General features: G+C 25.1%; 2 long non-coding RNA genes across 2 annotated transcripts; one reads left to right on the forward strand and one right to left on the reverse strand.

The window, feature by feature from the left end:
- Window positions 1-1,142: 1,142 nt before the first annotated feature.
- On the reverse strand, window positions 1,143-20,321 carry LOC135924778 (uncharacterized). Its single transcript, XR_010571400.1, has 3 exons — window positions 20,020-20,321; window positions 16,460-16,807; window positions 1,143-1,440 (listed from the first exon to the last, which is right to left on the reverse strand). It is a non-coding gene; the product is annotated as an uncharacterized LOC135924778 (long non-coding RNA).
- On the forward strand, window positions 4,171-9,156 carry LOC135924950 (uncharacterized). The gene is made up of 3 exons (XR_010571460.1): window positions 4,171-4,324; window positions 8,820-9,010; window positions 9,099-9,156. It is a non-coding gene; the product is annotated as an uncharacterized LOC135924950 (long non-coding RNA).
- Window positions 20,322-23,995: the final 3,674 nt, after the last annotated feature.

Genomic DNA, 23,995 nt, shown 5'->3' on the forward strand with positions numbered 1-23,995 from the left:
ATCAGTGTGTAGCTTAAAAATTAGAGGGGGTGCTACAATTTTTTATATAGGAAAGAATTTCTGAATTGTGCGACATTTGTAAATATTCATCTTGATATTTAAATATTATTGCCAACATGTTCCTAATAATTTAATTTTTTAAAATATCGATCAATAAAATGGTTCTTTGGCAAAGGGACACCTAGGAATTTGATAAAAAAATATCTAATTTATTATTTCTTTCAAAGTATATTTTTAATCTATATAATTCACCTATTTAAAAATTTCGAATTTTGTTAAAATTGGATAATTTATTGCTTGTAGCGTTGTTAAATTGGTTCTCAATCCTAACAATTAAAAAAATTCGCTAAGCATAGAGACCATATATTTTTTTCAGATTGAGCTATTATTTAAGTTAAAATCTCAATCGAGGCTAAGTTGATTATCACTTAAAAATTCGGTTCTTTCTAGTCGACTCAAAACCTGGTAAAAATGGAGCCATTTATCACCACGACTTGGAATTTCACTATGCTCTAAATAAAGCGGCGATATAAAAATTTCTATGGGTGTTACAAATTTTTTAAAAGAAAATTTTGTTAAAAATATTAATGGGTCAATAACGCCTATTACACCAGAATATTTCAGGGATCCCAATAAAGCAAAAATTTTAAAACTTATCATCACTGAGGATTAATATTTCATTTTGTTCAACAACCAACATTGTTTTATTGACCTTTGTTTTGTTATATATGGTTGAACATGTGCGTCGGTTTCAATCCGCGGCGATTTTTTAAATATTTTTTATCGGTCTTCATCGGTTTGCTGAATTAGCCGCCGTCTAAAAAGGTCGCGGAATCGGTGGTGCTACATATTTTAGAAATGGATTTAATTTACAATTCAATTTGTCACATTTTTTTATAATATATTTGGACTCTTCATTTCAACATTGTTAATATAGTTTAGTTCTTAAATCATTTCCTCCCAAACCTATATATATTTATGTATTTTTTATTTTCTGAAATAGTCTAGGGAATTGCCTTTTTAACTCAGGTCATATTATATCGATTTTTATTTATGTATAAATTTGGAATGCAAACAAAATATAAAGTAAGAAATATAAATAAATTGGAAATCGAATTTAGTTAAATTATAATTGCCTTGAATAAATATTATTTTGTCGAGATTAGTGGGGCATAAAGAGATCCTTTTTGACTTTGAAAAATCTTTCGATAGGTATACTGGTAGCTAGCATGCAAGATACATTTCTAGCTAAATTAGCAAGTCTAGTAAGTTCTAGTCGCTTTTTTTATCAAAAGATTAGTGCATCCTGTTTTGGTATAGTTTTTTGGCCGAGTAAAATATGACATTCCCCCTCTAGATAGTCTGTGTTATAATAATCGTTGCTGGAAGGGAATGTTTATGAGCTATATGAATTGGATCTTAGCCCATTTCTATCATGCTCTATAAGTTTTAAATGTCAAATTATAAATTACAATGATGTAATATAATTCAACCAAATATTCTGAAAATATTTAAGATTTTAAAATCTCGGATCAAGTAGTGTCGTTAATATCTAATGTTCAAAATATTTAAATTAAATTTTCATTAATAAAATAATTATATAAAATAAATTTTTTGCAGTTCGGTAATTACGAACCCATGATCAAGCTTTTTTTGCATATTTATTTTAGAGAAATTATCTGAGCTATCAGATTAAATGATTTATATTATATTAACTGTGAAATAATAAACCTATTTTGATCACTTTTGGGAGAAAGAAATTACACAGATTCTCTGAATCGATTTAATAATGCGAATAGTTTGTCATACTGAAAAAGTTTTAAAGATTATTAGATAAAGTGGTTTGATAATTGTATATAGGATGGTATAAAACTTGTATGTCCAATAAAATAAAGATAAGAATAATATGCATTATGTTTATGTACTAATTGAAATATAAAAAATATATGAATATAATGAAATCGCATTTAAAAATTTTAACCGCCATGCCACCGCCATAAAATTTTTATAAAAATAGTAGAGAAAAAAATTCAAATTTAACATTTTTGAAAAAGCATTAAATTTTTTTTTGGCTAGGGGGGTTCAGTTTCTCTTTGAGATTTGGAAGAGGCTAATCATTAAAAAAAATGGGTGGGCTTTTCGCTATACACCCCTTGGTAATCATATTTCTAAACAAGAAACAACTATAATCTATGTAAGTGAGTGAAATAAAACACTTTTCTGAATAATTAAGAAGTAATAGCTTAGAAGTTCTTATAGGCAAATAATTAAATATATAATAATGAAACCTTACCAATAAGCCTAAAGGGAATATAAATAATGCATTATTTTATTCGTATTTGATTTGTTTAAATGAATTGAATAATATACTATTTGTACAAATAGTATTCAATTTGAGTAATTCGTTTTTTTAAGATATATTAAACAAATCATAAATATATTGACAATTATTTTTAATTTTTATTGAACTTTTATTTTAATTTAATTCAAATTAATAAAATTGGCTTTTAACCCTAGAGTGATAACCTAAGTTGAGTTGATCTAAGTACAGATGAATAATTTATCTGACTCATATTTTTGAATATTATTTTCTTTAACAAATGTTCCTTCAAGATTTATAAAATATTTAAGTTAAATGCTATAAATTATTATCTATAAAAAGTTTTGTTATCTCTAAAAATAATCTTTATCGATTAAAAAAAAGAGTTGAATATTTGGGTCTAAAAAAAATTATACTGCAACTCTTTTTACTCAGGTGAGAATAGGGTGGAACTTATAATAATTGAAAAGATTTTGTTCTCTCTTTACATTTTATAATGTACTTGTAATGTTTCAAGCAGCCATTTCACTATCTCTTACTGTATTCATATTGTTCCCAAATGTCCCTCTTTCTTGGGGAGGACTTTTTGCCAATTTGATCGTTAAGATCAATTAATAAATTGAGCCATTATATTCTCCATAATTTTGCTAGATTTTATCAAAATATATATTTTTTTTAAAAAGAATTATATTTTTATTTATCTTTAATAGGGTTTGAAATATTGAATTTTAGATAAAATTCAACAAATTTCATATATAAATTCGGAAATAATTATATAATAAAATTTTTATTTAAATTATTCAATTTTATTAATAATAAAAAACTTATAGAATAATTTACTATTTGTATTCATTACTATTCAATTGTTTTCGAATATGCCTGTTTGTCAATCAATGTGGCCCTAGGAATCATGAAACTTTTTCGAATAATGAATATCCGTTTATAATCAAAATTGGAGAAATCATCTCCGGTTCTATATGAATTCAGCAAAAATCGCAAAACACTTTTTCGCGAATGTTTATTATAGTGAAGCTTTTATCGCAAATACTATTTGCCAAGATTATAATTTTTCCTAGCAAAACCCTTATCGCGAACGCTTATGAGCGAAAATTTTATAGCCAAGTCATTATCGCCAAACCCAAATTGCGAAAACTATTTAGCGAATTTATTAGCGCGAACGTCATAATTACTAATAGTGTAATAATAGTTATTTTTAAGACCATATTAAATAAAATTTTTGAAAAATAGGTTGAAAGATCGATTAAAAGATAAAACTTTTAATCTTTTTTACTTAAATAAATTTATATGACACCCTTCAGAAGGCTTCTGATATTCCCCTAGTGTCTCACTCCATTGGTTTCCTCTTATTAATGAATCAATATAACAATGTCTCAACCACGAAAAAATCTTTATCTTCCTTCGTATAGCTATTTCCCCTAGTCTTGGCTGCGATATATCGCTTCCTTCGAAATGTATTGATTGTTCTTTACCATCCTTTACATAGTAGATATTCCAAAAGCTGCCTCTCACAGCATACAAATAAATAATTTAATCTAATAAGCTCCCAAAAATCCTAGAGCCCAATAATATATACTTATGCAAGGAAATAATTTGTCAGACATCACTAGAGTAATTTTTATCTCACTAGTTACCCTTGGCGTTTTTTGGTGATCTTAAATTTATTATTAGAGAACAAATTGTTATATTATAATAAATATTTATTTATTTTATTAAAAAATAGTTGATAAAAAAAAAATAATATTGGAAAAATATATATATATTTTGTGAATTCTTCGATTTTTTTTACGTTGTAAAGTGTGAGAATTTAATAAAAATAAAATATTAAAAAGTGTAAAACAAAATCTATTCTCAAAATCCTATAATTCAGAGCTTCTAACAGTTGGTGCCGTTTATTTTTTTCAACCACGGAGAAGATATCTGGGAAGAGTGGACGCAGTGTACTTATAAAATATACGACGGTGGAAAATAAAAATTCGAAATAAGGTAAAATTTTGTTCTAAATAATTTAATGAATTATCCAGAGTTGTTAAACGCTACTTTTAAAAGTAGCGCGCTACCGCTATCGCTATTTGTCAAAAAAAGTAGCTCGCTATTAGCTACTATTTATAAAAAAAATTTACAAACAAATTTTTTATTTTTTGCTTATAATGTTATTGTATAGTAAATATATAAAAATCAACATTTATAAATATTAAAATATAGTTAGTTTTGATTATAAAAAAATTTATGTAATAAAAATAAATATTTATGGTAATTTGTTGCATTTTAATAATAAAATCATTTCAATATTATCATCGCCAAGTCTAGAGCGACGATCAGAAAGTATAAATTTTACCTTATTAAATAATCTCTCGACAGTAGCACTTGAGTATAAGGGTGCATTTAATCTTATATACATATTTTTAATATAAGATAGATTATCAATAATTTTATTTGCAAGTGCATCGTATGTCTGGTATCCTATTATCATTTTGAGGGTTAATGCCACAGATCTTCTTTTTAAAGTTCTAGGGTCTAGCCAATGGCCTGTGATACCCAAATAAGCTCAAAAATATTTAATCAGATCAATTTATAAATATAAATAAATTTTTACCTTCTGTTATGTGTTCAACTATCTCCCGTGGTACATATATATGATATCTCTGATAACTACTATTAGAGCATCTTTCATCATTTTAAAGTTATCTGCTATTTTATTCATTAGTGTCTGGCGGCGTAAAATTGTTGTACCAAGGAATAGAATTTTAATCATCATGGTAAATGATGGATTATCAACTAAGGACATTGACTGAACTGTATAAATTATAAAATCAACAATAACTTTATCAGCCAATTTCTGAGAAATATTGTCATTTGCATTATTAATTAATTTGGTTTAAATTGAATTAGTCTTTTTGGATATAGAGTCGCCTATACCAAAATTATTAAGATGTTTCTCCATTTCCTTAAAACTTATGAACAGTCTTATAAAATAAATATTATTAGAATGTAAAAATGACAATTTACCTTTAGGTGTTTCTTGAGGTTATAGCTTCTGGATTAATTTGAGGAGATATTTTTTTTTACATTTTAAACAAATAAATTTGAAACCAGTTTTGGTTATATATTTATTTAAAAAAATTTCCAAATCTAGGGAATGGGAAATTTGTATTATAGCTATTAAGAACATTTTCTTCCCTGGTATCTTCCATTTCATTAATATCATTGTCAGAATCACTTTCAACGATTTGGATATCCATAGGCGATGACATTTTAAATTATTAACACGTGATTTAGGTTTATAATACAAATGAAAATATAATTTACAAATTGAAATTATATTTTAATTTCAAAATCAAATAATAAATCATAATAAATTATGATATTATATTTAAATTTTCATGTTTACACTTACCTTCATTATATTTTTCAAAAAAAAGTAGCGCGCTAAAAAATTAAATAATTACAAAAAAAGTAGCTGCTATTAGCTATAGCTACCAAAAAAGTTAGCGCGCTACTTTAATAACTTTGGTATTATCTAATAATTTTATTAACAATAATTGCATTAGCATATTTTTTTTCATTTAGAATTATAAAGATTATAATAAAATTTTTAATAAATTTATTATAAATACACAAAATTTAAAAATTTGTAAGATAAATTAAAATAAAAATGTTCAACAAAAAAGTTATAAGAGCTTATAATTACATAGAGATCAAAAATTTGTCTCAATATTTAGTATTTGTTGTAAGTCTAATATTAAGCATTTATATTTGGTATAAAAGAAGAAATATTAATAGGGAGGCGAATAAAATAAGATTGTTAAAACAAATGGATAGGGAAAAATATGATAAAATGGAATATAATGAAATATATATGATGAAAAATGATAAAAAAATATGGAATATTAAAAAGAGATATCTTTGGAGATAATTCTGAAAAAAAGAAAATTTGGAATTAATGTTAATAAAACAGAGATTATTAGAGATTCTGAAAAAGAAAGAAATGAAATTGATACGGAAGATAAAAATATAGGAAGTGAAAATAATGAAATTGAGATAATAAATATGATAAAGGATATAGTAATAAAAGAAATAAAGATTGAAAATAAAAAAAAAGAAAATTGAGAAAGATAATATGGAAAGAGAAAGTAAAGAAAAATAAAAAAAAGAATTATTTAAAAAAGTTGAAGAAATGAAATGGGAAATTAAAAAATTGAATGAGGCAAATCAAAGGTATAATGGTGGAACGGGTCAAGAACATGTTATAATTGTGGGAAATATGGTCATATAAGCAGAGAATGTAATAAAAAGATAAATTAAAGAATGTTACCAATAGTTTGTAAAAGATGTGGAAACAAAGGACATAATGCCAAGGAATGTTATGTTCTATACAAGTTATTAAATGAAAAACAAAAATTACAGTTGCGTGTGAAAATTGTGGAAAGTTTGGGCATAATCAGGATAAGTGTTATAAAAAATCAACAGGGAAATTCCAAAGCATTTCCAGCGGTGGATACAGAAAAAATAAAGGGAAAAATATTTATGAAAAAAGAAATATGGAAGTGATAACGTGTCTTAAATGTCGTAATATTGGTCATTATGCGAAAGATTGTACAGTAGGATGACTGTATGATAGTGAAATAAAAACATTGTTGGATCAATTAAAGGAAAATATATATAAAAACAAGGTAAATGATCATAATGAAATAGAAAGAAAAAATGAAGGAAATTGAAATAACACTTATGGGATTTATAAAAATATGTTAGAAAATGTAACACGAAAGAATATACAAATTAGTAATTTACCGATTTTAAAGTTGGAAGATAATAAAAATTTTGATCAATGTCCAAGAATAAAAGTGAATGTAGGAAATAAAGAAATTTTTGATGTTATTGGATATAGGGGCAACATCTGTCATTATGATGAATTTTACAAATTATGGCCGAATGAACACATAATTAAAGATAAAATGAGGGTAAAACAATTGAATGGTTCAGAAATTATGGTATTGGGAAAAATAAATTTACCGGTATTAATAAATAAGGAAATAATAAATTTGAATTTGTGGGTATTAGAAGAAAACATTTATACAGTTCTGGTATGGAATTGGATATCAAAAATTGTATTAGAAAATATTTTGCTGAATATATTTCAAGGGAAAAATGATAATGAGGTAGATGCTAAAAATTTGGGAAATAGGGTGATGAAAGATGAAATTTTAGAGAATATGAAAATTGAGAGTATGCTAAATAATAATCAAGGAATTTGTGATAATAAAGAAAATGAATTTTTGGAAAATAAAATGCTAAAAAGTGGTGAAATTAAAAATGTATTACATAATTCTGAGGAAATTCAGAAAAATGAAAAAATTATGAGTGATAAAATGGGTCAGGAGAAACTTGATATTTTGGATAATAAAATTGACATAAGTATAATACCTGATACCGAAATTAAAAAAAATATTAATGTAGAAATTAATAATATTTCGGTTGATTTGGAAGTTGATAATATTTCGAAAATTAGTGACAAGGATTTTAAAGGAGAAATAAGCAATGAATTAATTGTAGCGGAATCAGTGTTGAAAGGTAATGATATAGGAGGTGATAAAAATTTTAAAGAATCAGATTTAGAGTTTGAGATAATATTAAAGGATGAAAATAATAATACCAAAAAGGATTGGTATATTAATCAGTTGGAAGAAAGAATTTGAAAGATGTAAATTCCGGTGTTAGAAATTATACCAGCGAAATTGGTTAAAAAAAATTGAGGACAATATAGTAGTGGAAACTATTGAGGTAAATCAAAAATTGAAGATTTTACAAAAAGCAGTGATGAATTTGGAAAATAAATATGGAGAAATTTTTGATAAGAAATTAGGTCGATTGGTAAATTCTAAGGTAGATATTTGTTTAAAAGAGAGTGGAGGATAATAAGGGGGTCAAAAAGCATTGAAAGTAATTGATAACAAGAAGGGTATGAAAATGTAATAAAAAAAAGAAGGAATTAAAGGAAAAAATTGGGAATATATATATATATGAGAAATGTAAATACTATTTATCTGAGGGAATTATGGAATTATATATTCTAAAATTATTCAGGGGTAAAAGGGTTATGGATCGCTTATGTAAAATTTTATATGAATTAAAAGTTGGTAGTTCTTGTGGAATGAAGGAAATAATGTATTAAATATTAAAATTTGATTTTAATGTTGTTAATAAGAAAATTGTAAAAATTAGATGCACATGTGCAATTTTTTTTTAAATAGTAATAAAATCATGAAGTAATATATGTGGGTAAAGTGGTTATGGTATTAGAAAGGTCATTGTATTAAAGTTTAACTTGATTTATTTATTTTAATTTATCTTTGGTAAAAGAAGGTTGGAAGATAAAATGTTTATATGAGTGGGGATTGTAATATGTTTGTTAATGTGCAATTTTTATTGAAAATGAAAACGATAAGGAATTAAAAGATAAAGTTGTTTGTTATAAAAAAAGTAATAGAGCGACAGCGACACGACAAAATACAAATATATGTAATTACCAATGACTATTAATAGTGAGCTTTTGCGACGCGACACGACATTCCCGCCAGATTTGTCGCATTAAACATAGAAACAAGTTACAAAACATTTTGTTTTTTTTCAAAGCGACATAACTACAATATGGACGAAAAAGAAAATTTGCAAGTAAATTTTTGAAATGCTATTAAATTAATAAATGTTATAATATATACATTATAATATAAATGAATATTATGTTAATAAATTTTTATAGAAAATCATTAAAGAAGATTTGATCAACTCCATCAGATACCATCAGCTGAAAACAATATTGAGACAGGTAATTAAAGAGTATATTAATTTGAAATATTTTTCTTTTGCAATAGAGATGGCCAAATCAGCATGGGAAAATTTAAGAGATTGCTTTATGAGGGAACATAAAAACTATAGAGCCAGGGATTCAGTATACCAATTTGAAAAAAACAAATCCTGTTATACCTAAAATTGATGAAGCAAATATTGCTAGAGCAATGTATGAACAAATGAGTGGTAATGAAAATTATCAATTTGAAGATGATAAATATAAATATACTAATTTTTGTTAAGATTTTATTAATACATAGCCATTGAAATCCCCTGCATAGAGACAAGTAGTGTAGCTACAATTTTAAGGAATGATTGTAATCATATTTTATATAAATAATATTATATATATTTAACATCACTATCAACTATTATATGATCAAATTTATCTTGCAAAAAATTAATTAAAAGAGGGATATTGATCAAGGTAATTTGCATTTGTAAATATTTTTATTATTTTAAACTAGATCTTTGAGCAAATACTTGAAATAGAAAAAATGAAAAAAAGAAGATTATCTACAAATTCTTGGATCAATGTCATGCTTGAGCAAACCCTTGCAAAAAGATCAGAAAGGGGAAATAAAAAGCTTATTAAAATTATTTTTGATATACTCTTCAATTTTGACAGTGATCAAGAATAATAAAAAATATTATAATGCATTGTTATTATTTCATTGGAGGGCTTTTATATTATTTTAATCATATTTAAGACACATATAATAAATAAACTTTCTTTTTATTAAATAATTACAAATCAATAAAAAAAATAGAGTAATATTTTTAAAATTTATTAAATTATAATGCTATATTTGCCATGATAATTTATTTCTATAAAAATATTCAGAAAAGGCATCTCTAATATCTTTAGAAACCTTTATGGGTTTTTTTTATAGATTGAGGATTCCATAAATAATTATTTTGTTTAGGATCTTGAGTATCCTTGGGGTGGAGATCTATGTTTTCTTTATCAATAACCAAATTGTGTAATAGCGCATAAGTTTTTATAATTGTTTCGCTATTGATGACATTGGTATACAAGGTTCGATTAAGAATACATCATTTAGATGCCAATATGCCAAAGGTGCATTCCACCATTCTTTTGGCCCTTTAAAGGCGATGGATAGTTACATCCTGTTCCCAAATATCTAAGCAATTTTGATTATATAAAATAAAATTAATATAAACCTTAGTGTTATCATCAATTTTTCTTCTATTGATGTGGGATTTTTAATAAAATTTGTTTTTTTTACCATTAGTTTTGATTTAATATGAGTTAAAATATAATAAAAGGTTTTCTAAATACAAAATTTCAATTTAGATTATACAATGAAATATTTTGGTTAATCTTATATAATTGTAAAATTTTCAGGATTGTTTATAAGTTTTGGGAATAGTACTGAGAACTCTCCTTCCTATTCTTTTCTAACATTCAGATTATTTTTCACCTTTTCATTTAAAGATATAATAGGAATAATTTTAGTTGTATAGATATCTTTTTTAAAAAAAATAAAAATATGCTTGTCGCAACTACTATGAATGCTATGTCGCTTATGACACATCAGCTGCTCTCTCGTTTAATGTCGTGTCGCTCTCTACTGTGAATGCACCCTAAGAGTTAAAAGTAGTAGATCGTAAAAAGCGGTAATGAGAAGAGAAGAAACGTAAATTGTGAAAAGGCAACTGGCAGTAAAATGGGGAAATAATTGAAATATAATGGTGAGAGAAAAAAGAAATAATAAAATGAAGATAATAATGTTGTTGTTTTGTGTAATGGTTCATTATCCCATTAATGGTCAAGATTTTTCTAGTGGATAAAAATGCTTTATTTTTTCAAATTATATTGATTAATGCTCAAATATGATATTCTAAAAAAATAATCCTAAATAGAAAATCTAGCTTGGTGCATATCTGCTCCGTTAACCATTAAGGTTAAAAAAGATAAAAATTATGTATAATACTATATAAGATCAAAGAATTAGAAATTTTTATTCTTTTTTTTGTAATTTATAATAAACACGAGTAAATGTTTATATATTATGAAAATCCTTGAAACATTTAGTATGAAGTGTGATTTGACATGTTTGGCACATATATTTTGAGTGCGTATGGCAATATCTGCATCTACGTCTTTTTCCATCTATAATTTTGGATAAATAATTACCAGATGAAGCAGTAAAGTTTTCGCTCTATAATGCAAACTGGCTTGCCTGTATTTAAATCTTTTTCAATTTTTATCGGTGTTCAAAGGAAGTAGTAACTTCTCGCCTAAATGCAAGCAATCTCTTCTCATCTCGATTGATGAATTTCCAAATTTTCCACGAATTTACCAAAGCTACATCAATAAAATTGGTGAATATTGGCCACCGCTCTTTTTTCTCTCTTTTTATTCTATAGTAGATATGGGATTATCACACAGATCAACTCCACCCATGTGTTTGTTATAAGCAGTGATCATATTTGGTTGAGGAATTTTTATTTTAGAAGATATTTTCTTGGGATACCTCGTCACCACTGTATTATAATTCCAACGAACTATAAAAATTTCGTTTAATTTTTAGAACCTATAAACATAATATCCTCTCTTTTTTGCTACAGCATTTATAGATCCAATTTGGCAATGCTCCATTATCCCTCATAGTTGCAATTGTAAAATATCCATTTGTTATAAGTATGACAAAAGTTTTGAGGTATAGAAATTATCAAAATATATTTTATGATAATTTGGTTTTGTAAGGCCTATCTTTATAAAATCTATCAAGTATATGTTTTTAGTATTGTCTGTCAAATGAATATTATATTTAAAATTTAGTAATTATAATTGGGTCATTGTATTCCGGATTATTGGCATAGAATTATCACTATTATTAGAAAATACATCTTTTACTGTGGGAACGAAAGATATCCAGTAAATAATAGAATTCCAATAAATCTCTTAATATCTGGGATGGTTATACTATTAGACCTATTCATTTGTTTTGCATAAATATTACTTTGATCTACAATTAGGGAATATAAGTCTTCGTCGAAAATTAAAAATATCTGATGGATTTTTATTATGCAAATTGTCTTCAAGTTTTATTTTATCTTCATTTTCCCTATTGAAAGGGATTGTAGAAGAATATAACGAATCTGTTTTCTCCATTTTAAATGTCGAGAAATTACAGAATAGCTTCTTGTAGCAGATGGTTCTGGAATGTCGTCATCAATTAAATTATAAATCTCCAATTCACAAAGTATCTGAAGGTAAAACTCCGTCATTTGTTAAGTCATTTTAAAAACGATTCATTTAAAAATTTTAATTAAAAATTAAATATTTATTTTATAGAATCTTGATTTTTTAATTAGTCATCTATTATTTTGATAATTTTGATTGAATTGACAAAACAGGTGCTAAGAAAAAAAATGTTCAGCAAGGAAGAAGGTACAAATAATTTAAAATCTTTATGAATAATTTTAATTTTCGAATATTTATGAACCGAATATTTGCGATTTAATATAATTATACGAGATAAAAAATTATAAAAGAAACATATTATTCGATTCTCAGGGGGCTCAAAAATATTTTCAAAAGGCCTTTTTTTTGGGTATAAAAATTTTTTTCAAAACTTTCAGGGGACTCGAGTTACCTCCCCCCTTCCCCTCCTTAGTAATTGTAATAGTTTTAAGTATAATATAAAAAATTATAATTCATTATGTTAAATTTGATTTATTTGAATTTTTTAAAAAAATTTATACTGCTAGATGGTTAACGGTGCATATATGAACCAGTCAACTTTATATGGTTACCAATTAAAATTTTAATTATTTAAAATTTCAAAAATGATTGATAAATATTGATATCTCTATAAAAAAATATATAGTTTGAGGGCTTCTTAGGGACATAAAAATAAATTTTTTTCACATTTTTCTTTTTAGTTTTGAGGTACAATGTCTAAAGTCTAAACTATATAAAAACATTTTTTTAAATAAAAACTACTGTTTAAAAATGATATATAGGAGGTGGTATATATATGCACCGTTAACCAGTAATGGGTAGTAAAAAAAAGGGTAATGTGTGAGTTAAGGATATATGTTGTTAAATTTTTTTTAAAGTATTTTTATTAAAATTTATTTAGTAGAATATTTTATTAAAGTTTTTTTTTTTAAATGTTGGATTAAATAAATTCTTTGGTAAGAGAGAAATTAAAGAAAAAAGGGTTGAAGATAATTTGGGATAATTTAATAAAAAATAAAAATTGTGTATGAAAAATAAAATAAATATGGTGAATTCCATATCAAATCAAAAAAAAAAGTCGATTTTCAACCCGACCCCCTTCAATTTTTTTTAAATTTTGTATACTGGTAGAATATACTATAACTAAGAAAAAAATGAAATTTTACCTTCCAACACTGTTTACCCGCTAAGATATGGCCGTTTAAAGCGCGGAAAAATGGTACATTTTTGACAAAATGCACCTCATTTATTTTCAAATATCTCGAGAAATAATTAAGTTAGAAAAATAATTTAAATTTTATTTTGTAGCTTAATAAAAGTTCTTTAAAATGACATAAAAATAAATATGATGGACATTTTATTAATATCGAAAACCGGATGTGTAAAACCGTTAAAAAATTTTTTTTCTGTAGATAGATATCACACTGCTTTATATTTTACAAAATCCTAGACTGGGATCAACATGGGTTAAGAAGTCATCACTCTTTATATGGCTAAAATTGAACAAATTTAACATTAATATCATTATATTTTAATTTAATGAATAGTTATGAAATAGTGTTAATTTAAAAATTATGTCTAAATGATAGGCCCTTACTTTTTTTATCTTTATAAAAAAAATTTGAGAGGTGGCTGGGATAATGAGCTGTTTAAAACTTTAGTTAAATTTTATCTCGAAATTAAAATTACTTGACAAAATAATTTTAAATATTTTATTTAGCATAAAATAATCTACCAAAATTTAAATTCAACAATAAATTTTCCCCCATATATTAAAAATTAAAAGAAAGGCTTAATATATTATTTGACGAGAATTCTATAGATTACAAAACATTCAAACAATGGATAGCAGTTTATCGAACTCCTCAAAACACTGACAAAATCCGCTGACGAATTTGTAGATTATTTAATTGAATTATTAAACAATTTACTTCCTCATTTGTTTATAGCTTCACGATAATCATTAATTCGAAACTTTTTAAAATTTAATTTAAATGTTGACGAATTCTTAGTTATTGCAGACTTTTCAGAAAACTATGCATTTGTAGTGCAGAACCATGCACAAAGATTTAATCAGACCAATAATCAAGTCACTATCAACTCTTTTATAATTTATTACCGTGAGAACAATATAATAAAACATGTAAATTTAGTGGTTATATGAGATTGTTTAAAGCACAAAGCATGTGCATTTATTTTAAAAATTGATCGTATTCTTGAAGGAAGGATTTAATAGAGTGGCTAAAATTTATTATTTTTCTGATGGAGCAGTAACCAATATAAAAATAATAAATTTTAGTTACTCTACAATCATGAAAATAATTTTGGGATAAAGGCTGAGTGACATTTTTTGAAACCGCACAAGGTAAAAGTCCATGCGGCATTTTGGGGGCCGTTACTAAAGGTTAGCAGCTCGAGCAAGCTTGCAACGTCCATATGAACATCACAAATTGACAACAATAGATTTATTTAACTATGCAAGAAATAATATCAAAGGGGTAAATTATATATTAGTGAGCAATAATGAATATATGAACATAGAAAGTCATCTTGAAAGCAGATTTTTGAGAGCAAAAAGAATATCTGCACAAAGTTCCAAGCTTTTATTCCCCTAGACGAAAACAAAAGTCATAATTTATTAAAATTCCTTGGATGATTCTAATATATGATATATTTTAATTATAAATTTTTGATTATTATATGTAATGCCAAATAAAGTTATAAATATGTTTAGAATTATTTTGTCAAGTAACTTCTAGACAAAATTTAACTATTCCAGCCACTTCTCAAAAATTTAGATAAAGATGAAAAAAAGAAAGGGCCTATCATTTAGACATAATTTTTAAATTAACATTATTTCATAACTATTCATTAAATTAAAATATGATGATATTAATGTTAAATTTGTTCAATTTTAGCCATATAAAGAGTGATAACTCCTAAACCCATGTTCATCCCAATCTAGGATTTTGTACAAATATAAAGCTGTAATATCTATCTAAAGAAAAAAAAATTTGAAAAAAAATATTTTCTTTACTATGGCCATTTCCGGTTTTACACATCCGGTTTTCGATATTAATAAAATGTCCATCATATTTATTTTTATGTCATTTTAAAGAACTTTTATTAAGCTACAGAATAAAATTTAAATTATTTTTCTAACTTAATTATTACTCGAGATATTTGAAAATAAATGAGGTGCATTTTGTCAAAAATGTACTATTTTTCCGCGCTTTAAACGGCCATATCTTAGCGGGTAAACGTGTTGGAAGGTAAAATTTCATTTTTTCTTAGTTATAGTATACCAGTATACAAAATTTAAGAAAAATTGAAGGGGGTGGGTTGAAATCTTGGTTAATTTGATATGGAATTCACCATATATATTTTGTGAATTCTTAGATTTTTTTTACGTTGTAAAGTGTGAGAATTTATTAAAAATAAAATATTAAAAAGTGTAAAACAAAATCTATTCTCAAAATTCTATAATTCAGAGCTTCTAACAAAAATTAAGCGAAACAAGTCGTGATCATAGTGAAGCTTTTTAACAAGCCATTACGATGGCTATTCATCAAAGTAATTGCATTGCCATTCATGGTTCCAAATACCTATGCAAATAAACGGATCTCTTAATTGTTATTTATATGACCTTTGTAAATTGTTTTTTTTAATAAGAAATTAAATTAAAAAATTATTTAAAGAAAATCAAAATTTTTACTTAGCAAAATCGTCTATGATTTTTTAAAAATAGAAAATTATTAGCTTTCAGTATTTTAACTTGAGTAAGAAAAAATTCTAAGCATTTTAAAATATTTTCTAAAATTTAACATTGAATTGCATAAAGCACATTTTTTATATTTTCAAATTTTATAGTGAAAAGAGGGGATAATTGGGATAAAAAACTAAATCTAAAATGCCCCTTTCATATTTAAGACCACAACTAAGAGAGATCAGGAAGAAATTTCTAACTAATTTTCCATCAGATCAAATAAAGGTCACAAACTCTTGTTTACTTAATAGATGATAAATAACAAAATACCCTTATAACATTTTGTGCTTACGTTTAAGAACTTATGTTGGTAAATATATATTAAATATGTTGTATTCCTTCTAATAAATGAATTCACAATATATTTGTTTTGCAATAATGATGTGTAAATAATCGCAATAATGTATTTTCTCCAAAATGTTTGCAGTTTAAGTTCACAGAAATGTCTGGCAGATGGTTTTGTGATATTTACATTCACAAAAAAGGTTTTCTAAAGTATTTTGAGATAAAAGTTTTGCTGAATTGACCACCTATAATTCGAACTAGGTTGAGTAATATTTTTGGTTGCAAAAAGAATTCCTGGTGAGTCACGTTTCATAATTAATAAATTTATTCAATATTTTCTAATCAGCAGAGTTATCTAGATATAAAAATGTGGTTTTTTGATTAAAGTATCTGTATCTATATATTATTTTAGAGGTATTTGTTAGAGGTGGGCGCGGGCCTAATTTTTCATTCACGACCCGCCCGCTCACGGTGTTTATAAAAAAATTCACGCTTACCATTAAAAAATTTTCGACCCGACCCGCCCGCTCACGACAAGCAATATTTTGATTCACGCCCGAAAATTCACGGTGTTTTTAAATTTTTCAAAACTATTGCTATAATTTTACACTTTTTTGAATTCATTCTATTTATTTCTATAATTTCATAATCCATATTAATAATAAAAAATAAATATAATCTATAAATCGAAATTTATTTAGAAAAAGAAGAATGTCCATCTTTTTTTATTTCAATTGTGTACGTCTTTCCTCTAATAAGAGATTGACTACAGAAAATAACTTTTCACTAGAAGACGAACTTGCAGCTGACAAAATTTTACTCTATAATTTTCTCAAAAAAGGAAATGAATTTCCAAAACTTTAAAATATTGTCGTTATTTATCCTATATGAATCTTTTAAGTTCATCCTCACAGCTTTCATCGGTGATGTTGATGCTTCATCAGAATCATCTAGAAATTCTCTAATTTTTTTTTTATAATATACGGTCTTTTATGAGTGTAGGATGAATTAGGAAGGTGATAGTTGGTATTGACTATTTAGAATATACGGTTTTTTATGAGTTTAGGATAAGTTAGGAAAGTTATAAATGATAGTTGGCATCGATTTATGCATATCATCTAATTTTATATCATTTAGCATTTTTATGATTGTTTTATATATATCATTTTCTTCTTTTATTAAAAACTTAGGTCTTTTGAAATCGGATCTAGAATTAAGCCTACCTTATGTAGTGTGGCTGCATAATAATCTTTTAAAAGAAATCTTGTTCTGTATTTTAAGGTTTGATTATTATTGTATCACGTTTAGAAGGTTAACAAAATTTTATTAATTTTTGTTTCCATAGAAAAACTTTATTTATTGTGGGACGAGAATCTGCTCTCAGATTATTCGAGCATTCTTTAAATATTTATCTAACTCACGTATGATATTGATATCAATTGTGGCTAATTTATTTAATTTTTGCTTATTATACAAGTACGCCTGTATTTCAGAATATGATTTTAAGAAACTCTGAATCATGATATATACAGAGTTCCATCTCGTTATTCTAGCTATTACATCTTGTTTAAGGGTGTGGCTTAGTTTGATATTAGCTGTAGATTGTTTGAAATATTGTACTATTTTTTACACCATTTATATTTAAGACTATTTCAGTTAAACAATTGTCAAAAATATAATGCATAATATTATTTAGTATATGGCATATACATGCTAGCGTTTCGTCATCTTTGAATGTACCTATAAGATTTGCTCCGTTATCACTCACAACTATACATTTATTTAAGTAATTTTCTACTTCTGTATATTCTCCTAAAATTGAATTGACTACTTAATTTTGACGTTTTTTTCATCCATTGCCCTTATGGCTCAAACAAATGTTTTTAATTTAAAATCCTTAATGATAATATGTCCTGTAATGGTTACTTAGATTTTTATAGCCATCAGTCAAATATCAGTGATTATGGACAAGTAATTATTATTGATCATGCTTTTAATCTTAAATTTTATTTTATGGTATATTTTTGGACCTATAGTATTCATGAGAGTTTTCCGGTTCACAACTTTTATATTTTGTTATCCATATGTAACACCAAGATTTATCTCTTGGCCTAGCTTTCCTTCACTTTCTGTTGCATTTAAAGATTGGAGATCTTTACAAATAAAATATAACTAACATTTCTGTAAAAAGTTTAAGCAAAATTTAGCATAAAGTCTCGCGATAAACCCCTAAACATAAAAAGAAAATAGAATTAACAAAATGATACCGGATGTTGTTTACAAAATGCGGAAGATTTTTAGTCATAAATTATTCTTTTTTAAAAAAGAACTAAATTAAATAAAAAAATATATAATATAATTAAAAAATTGCAAATTTATATTTATTTATAAAAAAACAATTTTAAAAATTAAAATTTCCGTGATTCACGGGAAATTTATGTTCACGCCCGATCACGCCCGGGGAAAATTTTGGGAAGGGCCGTCACGCCTTGGAATTTAAAATTTATTCACACTCACGCCCGCGTAATTTCACGACCCGCGCCCACCTCTAGTATCTGTATCTAGATACTTTTTAAGATACATTTTGATATACTTCTATTTAACGCTTTTTTATATTATAAATAAAAATACTTGAATGTAAAATTTATTTTATTTCATATGAGCATATAACTTAATATAATATATATTAAAAAATTATATATATATATATGTAAAATATTAAAACTTATATATAAAAAAGAATATATAAATATTAATTAAATATTATGTCCTAGTTATCAATAATAAGCAAATTCTGATATTACAATCCATCTCAAGGAATTTGCCATTTTTAATTGCAATGGAATTGGTATTTTATTTTATTCTATTATATTGATGACGAAAATGATGACATTCTTCCATGGCCAATTTATAGACCATATTTTAAAATGATATCTCAAAATAAAGAAAACAAATCTCTGTTAGTAAAATGTTTGCCATGTCTACCAAAAAATATGCAAATTTCAGTTAGCATTACCTCAACTTGTAACATTGTAAAACATTTAAGGGTATAGATAATAAATAAATGTTTACAAATTTAATTTTAATAGAAAACATCAAACACTCTTAAAAAAAAGTGGAAGGAGAAAAAATCTATTAAAGAAAATATCAGACTAGGCTAATCGTCCATTTATTTTTTTTCCAAGAGACCTCAGACATTAACCCAAACCACTTTAGATGATTTAATAACTGATTTTATTATAGATAACATTTTTTCAATTGTTGAAAATCCTTCATTTATAAAAATGATCAAAACATTAGCTCCACAAAAAAATAATATTTGCCAACAGACAGTGGTTGTTACTGAAATCCAATAATTATTTATAAACATTTAATCATATATTATTTTATTAATGATATATAATAATTATTTATATTAATCATATATATTATTAATATCTAAAAATCATTTAGAAGCTGTGTCTAGATAAATTTTTAGACAATGTATCTGTATCTATATCTAGATCCATTTAAAAAGTATCTTTTAACAACTCTGCTAATCAGTAAAGTAAATAAAATATTGTTTACTTGTAATTTTATTGATTTACTATTTTGAATTTAATCAGTAATGTCAATAAATCATTAATTGTATTTTTACAATTTTGTTGATTGTAGATCATTTCTTATACTGAAAAGTAAAAAATTAGAGTAATTAATTAGATTGGAAATATGAAATTAATTCTGATTGGGGGTTCAAATTTTTTTTCCCAGAGTTTGCAAAAAAATTTGTAACTTTTTGTGCAAAAATATTGATTTTTAATCTTATGTAAAATACCAATTATTTTTTGCATAAAATTATTTAAAAGTAAATATTTTGTAAATCTTATGCATAAAAAATCTTTTGAGATAAAATCACAACATTTAGAAATTTTTTTTTTGCCCATTTTGTCTTTTACTGAAAATAAACTTTCCCAAGGTCATTTAAATTATAACTTAGTTTGTAATAAAATGGAAAAAAATCAAATTTAGTTAAGATTAAAGTAACATTCATATATAAAATTAAATATTTATTCTGAAATAAAATAAGAGCAATTTATAATACTATTAACATTTTAATAAAATTTATTTTTTATTTTAGCTCGTAGTTACAGTTGGTTTAGTTAAATTTAGTTTTTTATGAGTGCTATCACAATATGGTGCTCTACTTGTTTGCTTGCAATTACATAGCCATACATCTTTATTTTCATTTGCAACAAATCTCAATGGTAAAAATTTAGTTTTAAAACGACTATGCGATAAATCACAAAAAGGCTGTAAATTTTTATAAATAATTATAAAACAAATATTGGATACTTGAGAATGACTTAATCCACATACACACCAATTATATACCTTACCCTTTTGAAGAGTAAATTTAATTGGTTTTGTATCGTATACATGGCCTTTTGGAGCATCTGGTATTATTTCAGTAACAACATCTACGAATCTTGATTTATATCTAATTACAAAAGCATTTCTAGGGGAAATAATTTTAAAAAATAACATAAAGGATAACTGTTTTAATATTTTATTTTGGTATTGCTTTACAACGACAGCCAAATTTCTTAGATATCGACAATCAGCGTCTACATGAACGATGGGGGGGGGGGGTAGGAAGAGTTTGCATCCAATTATCATTGAGGGGGGGGGGTAAGAGGTAGGCGCCTTTAATTGGGGTAGGATAAATTATTTTGGTGGGTTATTTATTAAATTTTGAGATGAAAAAGGACAAAATATATTGCTGTTAAAATTAATATAGACCTATTATAATACAATAATATTGCTGATCATCGACCAAATCTACAAATCTATATATTGCAAACACATAGACATTATTTTCCAAATAAAACTTTCTGTTATCATTTAAAAGGTTTAGACATTCTCAGCAAACTCAGAATGCTATAATAATGCATTCATTGTAAATAAGGGGTTTTTTAATTGAAGTCATTATCTAAAAAATAACTTTTATATTCAAAAATTTTGATAGTAGAGATAAAATAATGTAAGTTATTTTTTGTAAAATTCCTGAAAGGAATATCATTATAATTAAAAGAGTTTTTTCTACAAATTTTTATTTAAGATATTTATACCACACTGCGTGTGGTTAAAGATAATGTAATGCAAGATTTGACGATAATGAATGACTTGGTTAAGGTATGCAAATATAATTTTCCTCTAAATCAAGTGGTAATAAATTTGAATCTATTTATGTTAGATATATTAGGCTAGAACAAGCTAATTATTTCCATTATCGGGTCAATCATTCGCGAAATTTAGTTGAACCTAATGACAGATTCATCCCCAAAAAGTCGAAAGGCTGTGGCGGGACCTAAAAGCAAACTACAAAAGACATGGGGATCGCGATAATATTCATAATATCTTCTTGAATATAGATATTTTAGGAAATATAAATTGTTAAATCGTTTTGACATTTTCATTCATTTTATAAATCAATGTATTAATTTCAATAATATATTTCAATTTATTGAATAAAATTGGTTATTTAATACTATATTTCGTGTATATATTTTAATATTATATTTAATTGCGTACTATATTCCGATTTAACCCTTCACTAGAAAGGTTAAAAATCACTTAAACTTCAAAGGTGGGGTCTATTTTATCCCTAATACAAAATTACCTAAAAATATCTTAAATTTGCTAAATTAATAATTTCTATATTTTACCACAAAAAAAAATTAAATTTATTAGCAAAATTCTCCTAAAAATATCTTAAATATGCGAAATTAATAATTCCTATATTTTACCACAAAAAAAATTAAATTTGTAAGCAAAATTCTCCTAAAAATATCTTCATAAAAAAAATTAAATTTGCAGGCAAAAATAAAAAATTGATAAAAAATATAAAATATCATAAAAAAAAAATAACATAAAAAAAATAACAAAAAAAAATAATATACCTCCCGAGAGTGGCAATAACTAAGTTAATTATAGGCTAGGTGCCCCAAAATGGAGCCTTTTTTATATAGATTTAAACATTGTTTTTTAAAACTAACCTTGTTTTTTGTATAAATCTGTTTTTTGTAAATTCTAACATTGTTTTATTAAAACCAACCTTGTTTTTTTGTAAATTCTAACATTGTTTTTTTAAAACTAATTGTTTTTTGTAAAGTCTAACATTGTTTTTAAACTAACTTTTTTTGTAAATTCTAACATTGTTTTTTATAACTGTTATGTTCTACCCCCCCCCCCCCCTCTTGTCCCGTATAACTTATTTCTTTTCTTTACGTTTTTCTCCACTTGTTTCTTTTGTTTTCCCATCGTCCTTTTTTTTATATTGATAACCTTATTTTTATATTGTATTTGAAACTGGTTCTGACCCAAGAATGATTGTATCGCGATATTATATAACAACATGTTATTTTTTTTTCTTTGTTTTATAAATTATAAAAGGTTGCAAAAATACATTTATTATTCATTCTTTTAATTATTTTACTGAATTTTTTTTGTGTTAAATAAAATTCTGAAAGTTTTATTCTTTGGAAAATTGTGATATTTTAACAATAAATTAAATTACTAAAATTACCCGATGATGACTTAGTTAAAACTCAACGTCAACCTACCAGAAAATCCCGGTCCCTCGAATTCTGCCGATCCCTCTCCCTATCCCCCGGTAGAACAGCCCGCGGTCGTGGCCGCGCACATATCAAAAACTAACCTTGTTTTTGTATAAATCTGTTTTTTGTAAATTCTAACATTGTTTTATTAAAACCAACCTTGTTTTTTGTAATCAAACCTGTTTTTTGTAAATTCTAACATTGTTTTTTGTACAACTAACTTTGTTTTTTGTAAATTCTAACATTGTTTTTTAAAGTAACTTTCTTTCTAATTCTAACATTGTTTTTTAAAACTAACCTTGTTTTTTGTACAAATCTGTTTTTTGTAAATTCTAATTGTTTAAAACCAACCTTGTTTTTTTGTAAATTCTAACATTTTAGAAAACTGTTTTTTGTAAATTCTAACATTGTTTTTTTAAAACTAACCTTGTTTTTTTGTACAAATCTGTTTTTTGTAAATTCTAACATTGTTTTATTAAAACCAACCTTGTTTTTTGTAATCAAACTTGTTTTTTATAAATTTTAACAATGTTTTTTTTTAAAACTATGTTTTAAATATAATTTTATAATATAATATATTGTGACAAACATGAATAAGCTTTATTAATATATATATAATTTATAAATATAAGATAAATATATAATTTATATAATCATTATATTAAAGACAATTTACACAAAATGGTTTTTTTAAAATATTTTGGCAATGGAATTTGTTGTTTTTCAATTTTTTGATAATCTTGATAAAATCTAAACTGCTTTTTCTATATTTGAAAGATTTGAATAGGCCATGGGTTTATTTTCTGGTAAAAAAATATATTTTCTGGTAAAAAAATATATTTTCTTTTGATTCAAATTCTATTTGCTAAATTAAAATAAGGTAATAAAAAAAATATATAAATACCTGAATTTTATTGTTAGTTATTATGAAATTGATAAATTCTGCC

This window comes from Gordionus sp. m RMFG-2023, chromosome 2 (assembly GCF_954871325.1).
Source record: "Gordionus sp. m RMFG-2023 chromosome 2, tfGorSpeb1-WG-v2, whole genome shotgun sequence".
NCBI lineage: Eukaryota > Metazoa > Nematomorpha > Gordioida > Chordodea > Parachordodidae > Gordionus > Gordionus sp. m RMFG-2023.